This window comes from Ovis aries, chromosome 6, assembly GCF_016772045.2.
Source record: "Ovis aries strain OAR_USU_Benz2616 breed Rambouillet chromosome 6, ARS-UI_Ramb_v3.0, whole genome shotgun sequence".
In the NCBI taxonomy this organism is placed as follows: domain Eukaryota; kingdom Metazoa; phylum Chordata; class Mammalia; order Artiodactyla; family Bovidae; genus Ovis; species Ovis aries.
Window position 1 is genome coordinate 23,596,326 of NC_056059.1, and position 14,466 is coordinate 23,610,791.

Genomic DNA, 14,466 nt, shown 5'->3' on the forward strand with positions numbered 1-14,466 from the left:
GAAAGGAATTTTAAAAAGAGTAAAAGTGAAAGTGAAGGTCGCTCAGTTGTGTCCGACTCTTTGTGAATCCATGGACCATGCAGTCCATGGAATTCTCCAAGCCAGAATACTGGAGTGGGTAGCTGTTCCCTTCTCCAAGGGATCTTCCCAGCCCAGGGGTCAAAACCAGGTCTCCTGTATTGCAGGCAGATTCTTCACCAGCTGAGCCAAAAGGGAATCCCAAGAACACTGGAGTGGAAAAAAAAAAAAAAGAAAAAGAAAACTGGAGTGGGTAGCCTATCCCTTCAGCAGATCTTCCTGATCCAGGAATTGAACCGGGGTCTCCTGTATTGCAGAATTCTTTACCAACTGAGCTACCAGTGAAGCTCAAAAGGGAAGCTCTTAAAAAGAGTGGATATATGTAAATATTTAATTTATTCACTTTGCTGTACAGCAGAAGCTGACACAAAATTGTAATTCAACTATACTTCAATAAAAATTAATTTTAAATAGTATGAACTAAGATGGCAATGATGACCCTGTATGCAAGACAGCAAAAAAGACACAGATGTGTATAGTGGACTTTTGGACTCAGAGGGAGAGGGAGAGGGTGGGATGATTTGGGAGAATGACATTGAAATATGTATACTATCATGTAAGAATCGAATCGCCAGTCTATGTCCGATGCAGGATACAGCATGCTTGGGGCTGGTGCACAGGGATGACCCAGAGAGATGTTATGGAGAGGGAGGTGGGAGGGGGGTTCATGTTTGGGAATGCATGTACCCCCGTGGTGGATTCATGTCAATGTATGGCAAAACCAATACAGTATTGTAAAAGTAAAATAAAGTAAAAATCAAAATTTAATAAAAGAAAAAAAATAGTATGAACTAACTGATTCATGTTTCATGGAGATTTTGTGACCTCCAAACTTTTAAGAGCAGGAATCACAGAGCCATGCTGCTGTTGCTGCTGCTAAGTCACTTCAGTCGTGTCCGACTCTGTGCGATCCCATAGACGACAGCCCACCAGGCTCCCCCGTCCCTGGGATTCTCCAGGCAAGAACACTGGAGTGGCTTGCCATTTCCTTCTCCAATGCATCGAAGTGAAAAGTGAAAGGGAAGTCACTCAGTCGTGTCCGACTCTTAGCGACCCCATGGACTGCAGCCCACCAGGCTCCTCCGTCCATGGGATTTTCCAGGCGAGAGTACTGGAATGGGGTGCCATTGCCTTCTTCCAATAGAGCCATAGGCTAATTTAAAAGCAGTCTAGTGATATGCTCAGTTGAAACCAGATAATAACATATATGTAATGGGATCAGTAGTGATTGCAGTTAGACAAATCACTCAAGAGAGTGGAAAATATCATTGTACAATGCACACAGAGACCACACTTTGGAGTATAATAAGGGTGACCAATAGAATAGGCCATGAGATTCAACCTTCTAATTTTAGCACAGTCACACTGGTAACAACAATAATCTAGCTGATATAATTTTATGCTAAATATAATGTTATTTGTTTTATGTATTTATCTTCCCAAATACCTATGTGATACATGATAATTTTATGCTAAATATAATGTTATTTGTTTTATGTATTTATCTTCCCAAATACCTATGTGATACATGATATCATTGTTACATACACGGAAACTACGAATTACAGAGGCTAAATTAATTCCTTAGCATTGCACAGCAAGCTAGTCGGTGACAGCCCTTTAGAGGCACGAGTTTGAATTCTATGAGTTTGAATTCTAAGTAGCTACTTTATATGACTGGAATCTGTAGAGCAACTACATTTGTTTTGGGTTTATTTACATGACTTCTTCCCTGTGCCGCAGGGACTACGGTATAGTGCATTCAGAGGTGCCCTTGTATTCTTCAGGCCACCCTGCAGGGAAGCAATGGATAGGGTCCATTTCCATGGAGAAGTTCTTCTGAGAGTGGAAATGTTTGCACTCCCACCCCTTGGCAGGTGAAAAGCCAGATTATATAAAATTCCATCATAAATGTACTATTTTTATATGTGGGACTCAGATCATAAACTGCATCCATCTGGAAGGACAAAAGGACTGTGCATAATCAAGACGCTGTCTGCTCCCTCTTTAGTGAGGCAGCTCGTTGGACCATTTGCAAGAATAGCTCTCCTCCTGAGGATGCTGTCTGAGGAAGAAAGATGCAGTCCAAGGCCAGTGTTCTTGGCAAGAATGTATCAAGTGGGAAGCTCCTGGGCTTCTGGATATTTTGCTGTTTCAACTGAGATAGAAGGAAGATGAATATTTTCTTCCTTTTCCTTTCGGGGATGATGTAAGTCTCCACCTACTTAAAGCTCTGTTTACACAGAGGATGCCTTCACTGCCTTCTAAGATACTGGAGACTCCCACAAGTGACAACTGTAAGACTTGGCTAAGGGCGCTGGCCACCTCCTCCCTTATCCCCCGTACACAGAGCTCTCGGAAATAACTGTATTCAGTTAAAGTTTGCCTTACTAGTACTTATTTTTTTTAATAGTAACCAACTCAGAAGTCCTCAGAAAATGCAGTAACTTTCATCAGAAGTACATCCTAGAAAGTAAAGTAGAGCCTCAAGGAACGTGGCATCTCAAAGGGCAGCTACCTTTTGATTGGCATCCTGCTTTCTTGATGTTTTCCAGAACTGCAAGTAGGAAAGAGTGTCAGGAGCTGTACCTAGGGAAATCCTGCCTGTAGGTTTGAAGTCCTAGGCATTTGCTTGGCAAATATTTCTGGGGCACAGAATTCTGTGTTTTTAGGTTCCTTAACGTGAAATTGACAGACCATAATTCTTGCTCACTTCCTTGTGAGGGTTGTTTTGATAATCAGCAGAGCATATGTAAATGACGAGAAACCAACTACTAATTACTTCTCCTTTCAGAGCTCAGATGAGCAGAGCCATGTGCTCTTGCCCATGAGGAAAAATAAATTCTTCCACAGCATTCCATCTCTCCGGTAAACCTCTCAAAATTTAATGAACACTAAGTCATTTCTACTACCTTAAGTTGTCTTCGAATAATTTTGTGTTTGGGAAAACACTCACAGTATTTACTAGGAGCAGAGCTTTTTGGCTTTGCACCTATCATTTCTATGAGAAGCTACAGGAATAAGCAAATAGAAGGCCAGACAATGGTGAAATTACTAAATATGGTCCCTCCCAGTAGGGAGCCAAATTGATCTTCTCGACATCAACTACTCTATTACATTCTCCTTTCTAGAAAATGTAAGAAGTTGTTTCTAGAGATTATAAGGGTCACTAATAGAGCTGAGACGGAAAAGGCAATGGCACCCCACTCCTGTACTCTTGCCTGGAAAATCACGTGGATGGAGGAGCCTGGTTCACTGCAGTCCATGGGGCTGCAAAGAGTTGGACACGACTGAGCGACTTCACTTTGACTTTTCACTTTCATGCATTGGAGAAGGAAATGGCAACCCACTCTAGTATTCTTGCCTGGAGAATCCCAGGGACGGGGGAGCCTGGTGGGCTGCCGTCTATGGGATCGCACAGAGTCTGACACGACTGAAGCGACTTAGTAGCAGCAGCAATAGAGCTGAGAGAGCAACTAAATGTGTGTCTGGGATATAACTTGAAGTATTTGAAAAGTGAACCATGTAGCAAAGTCTCCAGTGGTTGTTAATACACCCAAAACCTTTTTACTGAAAAATCCAGCCTTGTTAAATCAGAAGCATTAGTACTATTCCTGTGTTTTCCACTGGGCCAAGCTCCTCTGATCATTTTACGAGGAAAAAGTGATGAATTGATGTGAAGGAAATTAACAGTCTGCTAGCAAACTTTGTACAGTTAAGTGTTAAGAATAAATTCCCTGTAAAACATTAGGTCTTGTTCAGGATTAAGGTTCAAGCTCATGTTTTAGAGGCTAGATTTGCTCACTCTGAGAAGAAAAGCCTTTACTGTAAAATATTATTTTAGCCCATATAGATCATATACATCTTAACAATATCTAAAGGAATAAATCCTAGCTTTAAAAAAAAAAAACTTAAGCCAAGAATAATCAGACCTGCCCATTGTAATTCAGCTTCTATAGTTTACCAAAATTAAATACAAATACATCCTGTGTAAATAAACAGGTATAAGTATACTTGCATACATACATGTAGCAATCACCCCCTCAGTTATCATGACAGTGTTGCTAACACTCCTCACATATACCGTAATCTGCTTGACCTTCACATACAATACCTGAAGCTATTAAGAATTTCTCACTAGGGAATGTGAAAATTTAAATGAAAATACAAGTGACTGAAAATCTAATGAGAAATACATAAGCTTCTGATGTTGAAGCCCCCAAAGCAGGCCTAATACCCCCACTGGCTTCTCCAGCTTGTTCACCCATTCTGGTCTACCAACCTGCCTATACATTTCATGGTTCCCTTAAGTAAGAGTCAGTCTGTTGCTTGCAAACAGAACTTCTCGAGAGCCATGTATCCACATACATGCGTAGATGTTCCCTGATACTGTGTACAGCTGCAACACAGAAGAGCTTTGTTGGCAAACACAGTCCCTCCCGACTAGAGAAGTGATGAAGAGGGTCGCCAGGTGGGATTCAGCCACGAAACATCAAATGGTAATGGTCCTCAAGCTGATTTTTGTTTGTTTGTTTTAGTCCTTAAGTTTTGAATAAATATTTTAATTTCTTTCAGTCTTAATTTCCTCATCTGGAAAATAGGCCTAATGTAAGACCCATCTGAAAGATTTTTACGAAGGTTAAATGTGATAAGATAATAGACTCTCCTTTTACGCTGGAGCCCCTAATTTTGTCATCCTTTTCTTCATCATTACTATCCTGTGTACTTATATCTGGTTAGCATTACACAACTGCCTGGAAGAATGGTTACTCTCTCATACCAAAACTGACACTATTTGCTCAAAGTTCAGACTTCAAAAGGAAGTTTCATTAAACAACACTTTGGAAGCTCTAACCATTTCATATCCCGTAAGTCACCACATTTGCCTGAAATACTGATTTTCTATCAACGTAAACTGTTTAAAGGTGCTTGCCACAACCACTCTGTATCTTATACATCAGTGAGTATTCATTTTTTTAAGCCACTCAGGATTTTAGCAGGAAGAGCACAACTTCCAGATTAACTACTATTGGAGAAATACTCTCTCAATAATCAGAAATATTCTGTGCTTCCTTTCCAGGTTTCATTTCCTAAGTCCCTGTCACTTTCTCCCAGCAATTTTCCTTACCCTCTGCCCTCTAGTTAGCCCCAGAAATCACACAAAGCCAATGAAAATATGACTACTGACTTCAATATTTTTGGCATGTACATGGATCCACCCACAATATTTGCTTAACTTTGAAAAAATTTTTTACCATCTCCTAGGTGATTGCCAAAAGGACATTTCTGCCTGAAATCTTTGAGTCAGAGGTTGTATGTAGGCAAAATTTAATTTGCTATATGAACTCATGCAAGTTAATTGACCCTTCTTGGTCCGTGACTCACTATGTGTCATCAATTTATATGAATACCCCTTTGTCAGTCTGTGGATTGAAAGGAATGATCAGTTTGTCAACCATAATACTGGCTGATTTCATTTCACTTTTTATTTACATTCTTTTTCACACTGTGTTTGATCTATAGTGAATGAGTAATTCCATTACTCACAGCAAAATAATAATGTAAAGTAAAACATTTCCCCTCAAGTTTTCACCCCAAGTTTGTTTTTGGCTTAAATTTTTACTATTTTTTATGATAGTTAGTATAAATGACTTTTTAAATGTTTTGGTTGATTTTATTTAGGAATAGCCAAATTTAGTTCTGGTAGAGGCAAGTCCTTTGGGAAGTGACAATGGAAATCAAGCAAGGTTACTTACCTTGAGTAGAAGAACTGTGGAGTTTATTATATGTCAAAGTGGAAATAGAAAACCGTAAGGCAAAGATCATCACATAATCTATGCAATAGAAGAATGACGAGGAATTTGTTAGTGTTTCAACAGAACATTTCAAGGAAGAAGATGCTCTTATTCCAAAGTCTTAGGTATGATTCTAAGACAAAAATAATCAGAACAGAAATGGGAAATTTAATAACTAACTACCTTTGCTTCAAATCTATACTTAGAAATAGTCCTTCCTAGTTATTATTTGATTCCCTGAAATCATCTACATATTCAACTTCTACAATTGTGCAGAGCACAGAAGGGTTCTCAACAAATGTTTGTTGACAAGAAAAACAAATAAAAGCGTATACTGAAAATTACCTCATCTGACATGTCACCATTTCTCACGTGGTAACGCTAAGCAAAAAATGAGAAAAAGTCAATGAAATTGCTTATTACTACAGGTGACTAAAAGTAGATGATATAGAGCGGCCTATAGATTATACTGAATTTTTAAAAGATGTTTTGAAGAAGTAAAGTAAAATATCAGAGAAATATTGGCTCTTAAATACTTATATTAATAAGTGTTTATTTACCACCTATTGTTTTTAAAGCATATGTGAAAAGCTCAAAAGAACTGGTTGCTTTGTGTCAAATCAAATACTTATAACAATAACAGGTAAAATGTAACAAAACACCTTTTAAAATATTTCTGCTTAAATGTGAAAGTAGTCATAGTAAGGAAGAAATTGGTAAACCTGTGATTAAGGCAGATTTCTGGAACATGTATTATTTTGCATCACTTATTAAAGGAAAATAATCTTACAATCCTTTAAACCTCCCACCTAGGAATTACAGCAATAGTTAGTACACCATACTGAATATTTTCTCCAAAAGAAAAACAAGAAGATTTACAGAAGAGGACTAAAAAGTGTATTTAAAAAGATAAAAAGGTAAAATCCATATTTTCATGCAAATATGAAATGAAAATATCAAGTATTCTATTCAATTTCATTAATTAATGAGGGGACCAGTAAATTATTATAACCAGGTCAAAGAGTATTTGAGAAGCTAGTCATATGTGCAATTAAATAAAGAACTGTTAGGATAAAATAGCTAGGTTAAAAATAAAACCAATTTATGTCTTACAGTGCAGTGAACCATACCCTTTGAGGTTGTCTCTTCCACGGGAAAGAAATGAGTTACGTCTCTAGCAGACAAACATCTCCAAGTGAACCTCAGTCCCACAGAGCTGGATGAGAACCCAGCCTCCAGACGGTCCAGCAGGTAGTGGCCTAAGGGTACCCCTAGCAATCTCTCCTGCCTGTTTCCAAATTTTAGAGGACGTTCCTGACAGCAACAATACATCTCTGTCTAGCAAGCCTCTTTCCTTTCAATATATTTAATGAGTTTAATGTATATTTTTTCAGGATTGCTTTTAACCTGAGCTTATTTATTTGGAAGAGGGATAAAAATATAGAGTCAGAAAATACTAGAAGCTCCCACTTCCTCTCAATTCGTATACTTTCAAAGTATAACTTCTCCTATTGTGAAATATTTAGGTCACACACACATACGCTCATAATGTAAAGTAAAAGGTCTAAAAGAGCATCTCCTCTGCTCTTATGCACTCAGGCAGTGTTTAGTAACACGTGACTAAGCAAGAAAGAAGTAAATATATTAGTGGCATCTGAGGAGTGGCTGTATTATCAACTTTCATCCTCATCGCTGTGGATAACAACTAGGCATTTCTCAGCTGTAAGGATGCTAAGATTTACACAGGCCACCTTGAGGGTGCATGTACCTTAGGACTGGCAAGCTGTCAAGGCAAGACGTTCCTGGAGATGAACTCAAGTTTCTCCCTCTCTCTCTCCCTTCTTCTCTTTCTTCCTTATTCTCATCTAATCTTTATTTCTTAACCTCTCCTCCTCCTGTTAAGTATGTGATCTGTCGCCTCAAAAAAAAAAAAAAAAACCCAGCTATTAAGCCACCACATTCCAAGTAAATTCCACAGAGAACTACAATGATTGGGATAGCTAATTACCAGGAATCTACTTTAGGAAAAGCCCTTTGTGCCTTGACAAGTTATGGATTCCCAGAAGCCTGCACTGAGGACATTTGGATCAGCTGCATTTCCAGTCCAATCAGTGCCTATTCGTGCGCAAGGAAAGAGCGCTGCTTCGCTGAGATCTGGAGGTGAGGTGCACTGTCAGGCAGAGAAGGGTACCAGACACGGCAGCTCCAGGACTGCTGTGCCCAGCGCAAAAATCAAAGAAACAGATTTCACTGCTGTTACTGTCTGCAGATCTTAATAGTCTCACAGCAAGTATTTTATATCTTTGTGCTTTCTTTCATTACAGACAAAAATACACATTCATTTTTAAAAATACGGAAGTTACAGATGAGTAAAAGCCACGGTCTGTAATTTTATTCTATGGATACTGTCAAAAACTTGACAAAAATAAATCCATGGATATGTATGTCTATATATGACATATTACATGCATATGAATATCCACATCTATATATCACATAGATGTATATATCATATCTATATGAATGAGTATATGTATACATCACAAATCTAGTTGCTAACCTGTTCTTTCATTTAACAGTAGAATAAAAACCTTATCTCATTCAGTATTCATCAATAACATAATCTTAATCCCTAATAATATTCCCAATGTATGATTGTAATTTGAATAACTTTATCAACCCTGTATTGCTGACAGGTAGTCGGAGTCCAAATTTTTGCTATTATAAAGATAATCTAACAAACAAAGCAATTGACAGATATTTCTATACATTAATGATTATTTACTTAGGTTTTATTCATAGAATTGCTAAATCAGAAATAAATCCATTTTAAACAACTTAAATATTTATATTGCTGAATTATCCTACAACAAGTTTATGCTGCTCTATATGCTCACAGATAATGCGTAAAAATAGTATTTCTCACAAATGGTAACTTTTAATAGGCTTTACTTTTAAGCCTGAAATCCTAGATCAAAACACTATAAAATATAAATGTGAAAAATAGAAATAATAAACTTATGAAAAATATCCAGTTTTTTCTCGTGGATTTTTCTCTTGGATTGCTTAGACATAACAATTTTTCCTTTTTCACTTGTAAAAGGTATATATATTATAATGATAATAATCCATTATCTGACATTACAGCAGCATGTACTTTTCAAAAATTATAATTTACCCTTTGATATACCTTTGATACAGTTATTATGAAAAGAATTTTAAACTTTTATGTAGTCAAATAAACCTGTTCTGTTATGGATTTTGTCTTTAGCATGTTAAAGGAACATTCTACTTTACTGAGCTTTTTAGGAATCACTATTAAATTCTATCTAATGCCTTTGGCATATATCAAACTAATATATTTTTATTGAACCTATTATGGTAATAAGTTATAATAATACAGATCCTGTTATTTATTAATTTTTGCATATCTTAAACCAATCTCACTTTGTAATTCCTTATTTTTCTTTATATTGTTAGACTAAATATTTTTAAAATTTATAAGAAAGTATAATATGTGAACTTAAAAGTGCACAGTTCATAAGTGTACAGCTCAGTGAATTTCCACAGACTGCATCAGCTTTGTGATCAGCACCCAACTCAAGAGAGAGAACATTCTCCACATCAGAGAAGTACCTCCAAGTTCCTCTCCAACCTAGATAAATCAGCTTCCTGATTCCAAGACTACAGTTTTGCCTACTTTTGTACTCAGATAAAACATTTTATTCCCCCATCAATAAAATAAAATTTGTAAAATGATTCAATAGTAAATAAAAAATTAAAATTTAAAAACTGAATGAGTAATTAAAATGTTTTCACAAAGAAAACAATTGGCTTAGACCTAAGTTTGCAAAACAAACTATAGTGAATATTTCAGGAACAGATAGTCCCAATATTATTACATTTTCCAGAAGCTAGAAAAAGAGCAAAACCCCTCAACCTGTTTTACTGATACTCCAATTTTGAAAAGCAAAGCACATCAAAAAAAAAAAAAAGTAAAATAAAATTAGAGGCAGTTCACTTTGATGAACAGATACAAAACTTCTGACCAAAATATCTTAAACTGAATCCAAAATTCTATAAAAAAGAAAATATGTCATGATCAATGTAATTTTATCTCAACATTTTAATACTGGCTTGATATCAGAATATCATTAAATTCACTAACAAATTAGAGGAGAGAAACTTAGCAATCTCAACAGTGCAGGAAAAAAATGTTTGATGAAACTCAACATATATTCATGATAGAAACTTTGCATAAACTGAGAATTCAAAAGAAAAGCTTTCTAATATAGAAGTAAATTTATAAAACTCCCATAGTGAATATCATAATTGAAAATAAAAATTTTAAATAACAAAAAATCACCTTTAATATTAGGAATACAGTTAGCATATCATTGCTCTTTTCATAACTGTCCTGGAAGCCCTACTAGATATATAGAAACAGAGAAAGAAATAATAGTCGAAAGATTGTTTAAAAAGTTAATATTTTCAGTAGGTATAACCAGTAATGTAAAGATTCAAAAGAAACTCGAGAAAATCTTTGAATAAAAAAGGATTTATAAGTTTCCTAGACATTAAGGCAACATACAAAATCCACTTACATTTTTATATAAATTTAAATAATTCAGAAAATATCCTTTTACAAATATGCCATTTTAAAAATAACACAAAATAAAAGGTAATAAAAAATGAATCTATTAAAAAACATGTTCATGCTTGTTATGGAAACAAACTTTACAAACATTATAAAACTTTGTTAAAGTACATTTAAAAAGACATTATAAAATGCAACAACATAACATACAATAAGATAGAAAAACTCTGCAGTTTAAAGATGTCAATTCTTCCCAAACAGATCTTAAGATGCAGTTAATATTTCAATAGTGTTCAGATAAACATGAAATTTTTAAATACTAAAATTACTGTAAATGAATTTCTAATAAGAACAAAAAGGTCATTAAAAGAGGAAGGATAATCTGAGGAGATTTCTCTTTCCAGATATGAGGGTCTATCTTCAAATTATTTTACATTAGACAGCGTGGCATTGGAACATGGCAAATAGTAAGCCAAAAGGCAGAATAAGGAAGAAAGAGTCATGCATACATGTAAACCTGGTTTATGAACAAAGCTGGCACTGTAGATCAATGGAAAACGGATGCACTATTCAATAATAAGGGTTCAGTTCAGTTCAGTTCAGTCGCTCAGTCGTGTCCGACTCTTTGTGACCCCATGAATCACAGCACGCCAGGCCTTCCTGTCCATCACCAACTCCCGGAGTTCACTCACACTCACATCCATCGAGTCCGTGATGCCATCCAGCCATCTCATTCTCAGTCATCCCCTTCTCCTCCTGCCCCCACTCCCTCCCAGCATCAGAGTCTTTTCCAATAAGTCAACTCTTCACATGAGGTGGCCAAAGTACTGGAGTTTCAGCTTTAGCATCATTCCTTCCAAAGAAATCCAGGGCTGATCTCCTTCAGAATGGACTGGTTGGATCTCCTTGCAGTCCAAGGGACTCTCAAGGGTAGTAGATGACTATACATTGAATATTAACATTATTATTAAAACGTTCAAACTTAAAGAAAAATTTTTCAGTAGTAAAATGATCACTTTTATCCCTGTATTAGTGATGGTTCTCCAGAGAAACAAAGTGAGTCTGAAATAGGACTGGGGATGCCAGCAGACTGGAAGAGTTGCAGCTTGAGTCCAGGGTCAATCTACTGGCAGAAAGCCCTCTTGTTCAGGGAAAGTCAGCTTTTATCCTGTTAAGGCTTTCAACTGATTGGATGAGATCCACCTACTTCATGGTGGGTAATTTGCTTTCCTCAGAGTCCACTGATTTAAAGGTTCAGTTCAGTTCAGTTCAATCGCTCAGTCATGTCCGACTCTTTGCAAGTTAAATGTTAACTGCATCCAAAAAAAAGATCTTCACTGAAACATCCAGGATAATGTTTGACCAAATATCTGTGCAAATTGACATATAAAATTAATCATCCCTGTAGCCATAATCTAAATTTAACAGCTGTTAATATTTTGCCATATTTGCTTAACTTCTTTTTTGCTTAAGTATTTTAAAATAAATTTACAGACATCACAATATTTTACCCTATATAATTCAGTGTGGCTTTATAAAAATTAAGGATATTCTCCTCCATAACCACACAAACATTATTATACCTCATAAAATTATCAATAATTCATATGTAACATCTAATTCCAAGTCAAGTTTCAGTTTTTGTGAACTGCTTTAAAATAGCGTTTATATTTGGTTTATTCAAATCAAGATCCAATTAAAAGTCACACATTGAATTCAGCTATTATGTCTCTTCAACTTCCCTTAATCTGGAAAGTCACCCAACTCATCTCATGTTATCTCATTGCTTCTACTCCTGTAGGATTTCTCACATTCAAAATTTGACTGATTGAAACATGAATCACTTTAATTTCTTCCTCTGTTGTCTTTGTTTTCTGTAAAATGGAAGTTAAATTTAAAGATTAATTTGATTCAGACTAAGCATGTTTGCAAAAATACCTCATAAGTGATGCTGTGAACTTTATTTTATATCACATAATAATACTCCTAATGTCAGCTTATCTCACTTGATCACAGAGTTAAGGTGGTGATGAATCCTTCTACTGTAAAATTACTTTTCCTTATGTGTCCAGCTAAAATATGTAGGTTGCTACTTTGGAAACATGAAATTATTCAGTTCCCTATCAGTGCTTCACCAAATGGTCTTTGCATCCCCTGATGATTCTTGCCTAAATCATTTAAACATTAGGGTTATAAATGGTGATTGCTTGACTGTGGTTTTTTAGCTGACCTTTTTCTGTACAGAAGAGCTTACTCTCATAAACTAGGGTTATTTATTTGATAAGTTCAAGATAAAAGCCTTTCTTATTAGAAAGGCTGAAGTGATGCTTATTGATTTCCCTTCAATTATAAATTTTTACCACAGAATTAATGTAACAGCAATCTATAATGATTTTTAAAGTCAGTCCAGTTCAGTTCAGTCATTCAGTCTTGTCCGACTCTTTGTGACCCCATGAACCACAGCATGCCAGGCCTCCCTGTCCATCACCAACTCCCAGAGTCCATGCAAACCCATGTTCATTGAGTCAGTGATGCCATCCAACCATTTCATCCTCTGTCATCCCCTTCTCCTCCTGCCCTCAATCTTTCCCAGCATCAGGGTGTTTTCAAGTGAGTCAGCTCTCCGCATCAGGTGGCCAAAGTACTGGAGTTTCAGCTTTAGCATCAGTCCTTCCAATGAACATCCAGGGCTGATCTCCTTTAGGTTGGACTGGTTGGATCTCCTTGCAGTCCAAGGGACTCTCAAGAGTCTTCTCCAGCACCACAGTTCAAAACCATCAATTCTTCGGCACTCAGCTTTCTTTACAGTCCAACTCTCACATCCATACATGACCACAGGAAAAACCATAGCCTTGACTTAATGGACCTTTGTTGGCCAACTAATGTCTCTGCTTTTTAATATGCTGTCTAGGTGGATTATAAGTTTCCTTCCAAGGAGTATGTGTCTTTTAATTTCATTGCTGCAATCACCCTCTATAGATTTTTAAAGTAAATTTTGTTAATTTGAGTTTTGCTGTTTATTTGCTACTATTTACAAACTTTTCCTTTTCTGAGTATCCTTGTAGACTAACAGGTTACTATGTGTCTGTTGTTTTTGTCTGTATTATTTTCATATTCAAATCAAACCTCTTCAAAGTTGCTCTGGCATTCTTTCTGATGGAAACCCTTTGATCTTGGAAAGTTTCCTTGTTTACTGGCCAAAAAGTTGGCTTGTCTATATTTCCTAGTCCAAACTTAAAATTAGTCAATTATCAAAAGGTTCTACTTCCTTTGCAAGGAATGGCATTTAGAAATCAAAATCTGGGCCCCTGCAGAGTTTACTGATATTGAGATGTCATTTCTCTAAGCTTTTTTAGTGTACAGAACTGAATAATCTATACATTTAGAAACATGAGTTTCTAGTGCCATTTTCAACTGTTTGTTGTTTTTATATTTTTAAAATTTTTTATACCAAAAATTTTTGTTTTATTTATTTTGTAATGATATCAACATAACTACTTTCTTGCATTACCCCACAAAATACATAAAGTAATTTCAAAAAATAATCCTTCCCAGGTGGCACAGTAGTACAGAATCTGCCTGCCAATGCAGGAGATGCAAGAGACCCAGGGTTGATCCCTGGTTCAGGAAGATACTTGGAGAAGGACATGGCAATCTGCTTCAGTATTCTTGCCTAGAAAATTCCATGGGCAGAGGAACTTGGAAAGCTGCAGTCCATGGGGTCGCAAAGAGTCAGACACAACTGAGCAACTGAGCAAATAATAAACCTGTTTGTAAAAGCTGAAAACTTCTAGAACATTTTTTGTTCTTAGATTATATCCCACTAAGAATGGATAATGAAAAGTTATTTTTGCAACTATACCTTCATATATTACTCTGAGTTCCATTTTTCTTCACATAATATTATTAGTTCTCTGCTATGAGCAACAAGTTTTCAGCTTATGAACTTTTTCTATTACCTACCTTCCCTTTGCCCATCATCTAACATCCAACATC